Below are 6,493 nucleotides of genomic sequence, written 5' to 3'. Positions count from 1 at the left end.
ATAATATATTGAGGTGTACAATGTACACCTGATGGTGTATCCCAAACATTGTCCATTTCTATGCCTCTGGATTCTTAGCATGTCTGTCACCACACAAACAGAATCCTGTCTGCTGACCTTTCCTTCACAGCCTGGGCACCCACAATTAAACCAGTAGGTTCAGATTTGCCTTCACATTACCCAACCTCACATTTTAATGGGATGGCTTCATTGTCAATGTTAACTTGCTGGAGAAAGGGATGTGAAATTACAAAAGCACATTACCCTGCAGAGGCAAGATAAGCCTATGCTCAACTTTGCATATGTTAAATGATTGCCTCTCTTGTGTTTCTCTGTCCCAGAACAATAGTTTTTCTCAGCTGTTCTCTGTTCTCTCAATTGACAATGTGTGTGTTAACATAGAGACAATCACGTGATTAAAAATAAACTTTTAATATAATCTTTATTACAAATGAGATGTATGTATGTATGCTGAATTAAGTGCCTAGGAAATATGCTCTATAATGGATGGATTTAGACAAAGAATCTTCCACTGTCTCTCTCACTCAAGCGGAGACAGCCTGTGAGATTAATGTCTCTGCTGTTCCTAGAAGGGGGTTGCTTGCACATTCTGATCTTTTGGCAAGGTCAGAGTTTATCTGGAAACAAAATAATAACAATCCTAGGTTGTCTTCCTTGTTTTTGTCTCCGCTCTTGTGGAAAAGTACCAAGATAGTGTATAAAAAATCTTACTATGTGTGTTTCAAATCAGAGTCCCGGTAAGTGCTTTCACTTTTTGTATCTATTTGCGAATAAATAAGAAAGTTAACTCAAGTAAAGTAGTTTTTTTTGCTGTGGATCTGTTTGATCAGACAATGCTCACCAAGATGTAGAAAGGGTTTTTCCCTAACATCTCCAAAAATACATATTGTATTATGCAATATGTCAGTTTTGTGTGGGTTTTTTCCAGGAAAGCTACGGGTTCTTTATTTAACATCAAGAAGACTATACACGAGGGGTGCACAGAAAGGGCTGAACCTTTTCAGGATTCACAGACTGCAGGTGTATGCTAAAGATTTCACTGTGATCCAGTACAGGAGTGAACCAATGTAATCTATAGAACTGTCAAAAAATTAAACTGAATTAATATAATTCCACAATCAGTTGTCTACATCATATTCTTTTTAAAATGAAGCAACGCTGAGCAAGCTTAGCAAGCTTAGCAAGCTTAGCAGCTGTCTATTTCTGAGAAATAAGTAAGGGCAGATGTCACAGGTGTACTGACAAATGAAATACTTTAAGGAAGAGTAATGTAGGAAACAAGAGTCAGGTGGGAAAAGGCACAAATTCTTCTGAAACTTGTTTAACCGCCACAGATAATTTGTAGGTCAGCAGTTACACAAGTAACATTGAGCACCATACATTTTTATTGCAGTAGGGAGTGAAACCTAAATGTTAACTTAGAAGAGGCTAACTGTGAGTTATATGCAACTGTAATTGCTAATACAACTACAAATTCATTGGCTATGCCAATCACTTTGACTTGACGTTTTGTTTAAATGTATTTTATGTATAATGGCTGATGAGCTGAAAATCGACTAGTTTATTCCGCATATTATTCAACATGTGAGCATACCCAAAATGCAACAGTCAACACGGTATAAGCAATGCAGTGGCGTGGCATAATCTTCCCCATCCTTGGTTGGGCACTTTTCTCCCATTTTCTCCAACCATAATTACAGAATCCTTTTATATACAGTGGGATCCAGAATTATTGGCACCCTTGACTGGCAATGCACAAAAATACAGATGACAGATGTGTCTTTAGTGAATTCAGAAGAGAGCTGTTGAGGTCTAATCTTGATTCTAGACTTTGCAATAGCCTTTGGAGATTGTGTGACAACTTGAGGAAGACAGCAATGTTGATGCAAATGAAGATGACTGCCATAAGGCTCAGAAATGAAAATCAGTCAATCAGGAACATTGAGCGTGAAAACCCTGAGCATGCCCAAATCAACTGTTTAGTTCATTATTAATAAGAAAAAAACAACTGGTGAAATTATGTCAAAAGACCCAGTAGACAGAGGAAGACCACTGTAATAGATGACCGGAGAATACTCACTATCCATTATCATTCCATTATCACCCGCTTATCCGGAGTCGGGTCGCAGTGGCAGTAGGCTAAGCGGCCTATTCCAGGAGTCCCTCTCCCCAGCAACGCATTTCAGCTCCTCCTGGGGGATCTTGGAGGTGCTGACTCTCATCCCAGCCACTTCACACTCGGCTGCAAACCGCTCCAATGCGTGTTGAAGGTCATGGTCCGATGAAGCCAGCAGAACCACGTTGTCCGCAAAAAGCAGAGACGCAATTCTGAGGTCACCAAACTGGACACTCTCTTCACCCCGGCTGGACCTTGAGATCGTGTCCATGAATATCACAAACAGGACCGGTGACAAGGGGCAACCTTGGCGGAGTCCCACACCCACTGGAAACGTGCTTGACTTTGTGCCGAGGATGCGGACACAGCTCTCACTTTGGTTATACAGGGACTGGACAGCTCGTAACCATGGCCCCGGTGGTACCCCCCACAGGGTTCCCCGGGGGACATGGTCGAAAGCCTTCTCCATGTCCACAAAGCACATGTGGACTGGATGGGCAAACTGAGACAAGCCCTGCTTTCCCTTTCTGAGGCTTCGGATGGTTTGCCAGAACTTCCTCGAGGCCAACCAAAAGTCCTTCTCCATAGCCTCCCCGAACTCCTCTCATACCCGTGTTTTTGCTTCAGCGACTGCCAAAGCCACAGCCCTTCTGGCCCCCCGGTACCTGTCTGCTGCTTCAGGGGACCCCTGGGCCAGCCAAGCCCGAAAGGCCTCCTTCTTCAGTTTGACGGCCTCCCTCACCACTGGTGTCCACCAGCGGGTTCTAGGGTTGCCGCCGCGACAGGCACCGATGACCTTCTGGCCACAGCTCCTGCTTGCCGCCTCTGCAATGGAGGCTTTGAACATGGCCCGCTCGGACTCCATGTCCCCTGCCTCCCCCGGGATGCACAAGAAGTTCCTCCGGAGGTGGTACTTGAAGACCTTGCGGGCGGGGGCCTCTGCCAGACGTTCCCAGTTCACCATCACTACACCAGGTGGTGATCAGTTGACAGCTCTGCTCCTCTCTTCACCCAAGTGTCCAAGACATACGGCCGCAGGTCTGATGATATGACCACAAAGTCGATCATCGATCTTTGGCCTAAGGTGCTCTGGTACCAAGTACACTCATGAGCCACCCTATGCTCGAACATGGTGCTCATTATGGACAATCCATGACCAGCACAGGAGTCCAATAACAAGACACCGCTCAGGTTAAGCTCAGGTTAAGATCTATTCCTCCCAATCACCCCCTTCCAGGTTTCTCTGTCATTGCCCACATGAGCGTTGAAGTCACCCAGCAGAACTATGGAGTCTCTGGGCGGCACCCTTTCCAGGATGCCACCCAGTGACTCCAAGAAGGCTGGATACTCTGAACTGCCGCTTGGTGCTTAAGCACAAAGTCAGAGCTTTTCCCCCAGCGACACATAGTCACAAAGAGGCGACCCTCTCGTTCCCCGGGTGAAATTCCAACACAGTGGCGCTCAGCCGGTGGCTTGTGAGTATCCCCACCTCCCACACCAGCTTCTGTTCCTTCCCCGCCAGAGAGGTGACAATCCACATCCCCAGAACCAGTCTGCGCCCCCGGGGATTAGCACGCCCAGATCCCCATTTTTGCCCCCCGCCTGTTGGGCAAAGCACCCGACTCCGATGCCTGCAGGGCCAGGCCCGACTCCGATGCCTGCAGGGCCAGGCCCCATGGGAAAAGGCCCGGCCACCAGACGCTCGCCAACAAGCTCCCCCCCGTGTCTGGCTCCAGGAGGGGGCCCCGGTTTCCCTTTTCCTGGCAAGGTAACTGGGTCGCTGTATGGCGTATCATGGAGTCTTTGAATCGCACTTAGTCTGGCTCCTGCCCCGGGACCAATTTGCCTTGGGAGACCCTACCACGGGCTAATGCCCCTGACAACATAGCTCCCAGGATCAATGGGACACACAAACCCCTCCACCGTGTTAAGGTAGCAATTCCTTGGAGAGGAATGGTGAAGAAAACCCCCCTGACAATGGCTAGACAGATCAAAAACACTCATGGATGCAGGTGTAGATGTGTCAAAGTCTACCATATGTAGAAGACTACACCAGTAGGACTACAAAGGTACAGTACAAGATACAAACCACCGAGCCCCATGATTTCTAGAACAAATTCTTGTGGACAGATGAGACAAAGATACCAGAGTGACGTGAAGAGGATAGTGTGGAGAAAAAAAAGGTATCCATGATCCAAATCATACCACCTCATCTATGAAACAAGATGGAGGGGGTGTTATAGCTTTGGCCTGTATGACTGCCAGTGGAACGGGCTCACTTGTCTTCATTGATGATGTGACTATAGACAGAAGTAGGACAATGAATTCTGAAGTCTACAGAAATATTTTATCTGCTCAAATAAAACAAAATTCCTCCAAACTTATTGGACAGCACTTCATCATGTAACAAAACAATGACCCGAGAAAGGTGTTTTTGACGGCCAAAAAGTGGAAAATCCTTGACTGGCCAAGTAAATCATCAGATCTGAATCCAATTGAACATGCATTTTACATGCTGAACAGGAGATTGAAGGCAAAAGGTGCCTGAAATAAGCAGGAACTGAAGATGGCTGCAGTAGAGGCCTGGCCAGTAAAGTAACCAGGCCTGTACTGGGGGGGACTATGTACAAAAGGTTCTATCATTTCTAAATGGTTCATCCAATCTGCCAAATGCCATTAATGTAATGCAATGGATGAACATATCCTCAAATTACAGATGACAGTCTGCACTTCAACTTCATTGTCATTGTATCCTTTCAAACTCAAAGTGCTAGAATACAGAACCAAAATAACAAAAAATGTGTCACTGTCCAATCAATTATGGCACTCGCTGTAACTAGTTTTATTACAGTTTATAATGGTTTTTACATTAAAAGACAATTATATGGTCTGTAGGCGCAGATGTAGAACTGTGCATATTTGTAGTTAAACACTTTTAGCATTATATCATAACTGACAGCAAAAGTACATTTCACATGATGTATCAAATCATATAAAAACATTTTATTCATGTGTACTGTGCAGATATATCAGAAATAAGTCAAGAAATATGAACATTGCACATGGACAGACTATTCTGTTACAAATAGCCTGATCAATATTGGGGAGGAGTTGCTTCTTCAGCTGGGAAGATAATGCAAGCAATTTAGTGACTAAAAAACTGAGATAAGAGATTTATGTTCTTTCAATGGATGATGTTCCCAAGCTGTTCAAAGTAAATATTTCAATAATCCATCCATCCATCCATTATCTGAACCCGCTTATCCTGATCAGGGTCGCAGGGGGGCTGGAGCCTATCCCAGCATACATTGGGCGAAAGGCAGGAATACACCCAGGACAGGTCGCCAGTCTATCGCAGGGCACACACACCATTCACTCACACACTCATACCTACGGGCAATTTAGACTCTCCAATCAGCCTAACGTGCATGTCTTTGGACTGTGGGAGGAAACCGGAGTACCCGGAGGAAACCCACGCAGACACAGGGAGAACATGCAAACTCTGCACAGAGAGGCCCCGGCCGACGGGGATTCCAACCCAGGACCTCCTTGCTGTGAGGCGGCAGTGCTACCCACTGCACCATCCAATTTCAAAACTGATTAATGATGCTATCTTGTCCTTATATGATTATTATATATGTGATTATTGCCTAAATGTATATAGGCAAATAGAAATTAAACAATGAGTATAAGGTTAAAGTGCAGTCTGTCAGCTTTAGATTAATGGTATTTACATTCATATCCAGCAATCAGTGTAAGAATTATAGCCATTTTTATACATAGGCCTCCACTTTAGGGGAGAAAAATAAATTTGACAAAACATAATCTGAAATAAAGTCATCATATTACATCACATTATATATATATGGTTGCAATCCTATGCATTCAGTGACTGCCTGAAATCTGCAACCCATTAGACCCATGATACTCACAAGGTCTGTAGCCTATTGCAGCCATTTTCAGTTCCTGTTTGTTTCTGTGGATTTTTTCCTTCAGTGTTGTCTTCATCAAGGGAAGCACATGTTCAATTGGCTTCAAGAACATTGCACTTTCTGGTTTTGAAAAACTCATTAGTTGCTTTAGCACTAAGTTTGGGCTCATTGTCTTGCTGCAAGGTGAAGCACTGTCCAACGAGTTCTGCATTGGTTGGCTCTGAGCTGAAAAGATAGGTGCATTTCAGAATTCATCCCGCTGCCGTTAGCAGTCACATCATCAATGAAGACCCAGTGCCCCAGTTATAGTGGCAGGCAGCCAAACATGCACAAGCCATGATTCTACCTTCACCATGTTTTAGCAGTCTGCATTTACCCTCATAAACTGTTCAATTTTTAGACGTGCGTAAGTAGAAATACCAAA

This window comes from Conger conger, chromosome 1, assembly GCF_963514075.1.
Source record: "Conger conger chromosome 1, fConCon1.1, whole genome shotgun sequence".
NCBI classification, from domain to species: Eukaryota; Metazoa; Chordata; class Actinopteri; order Anguilliformes; family Congridae; genus Conger; species Conger conger.
Note: the sequence above shows the minus strand (reverse complement) of the source record.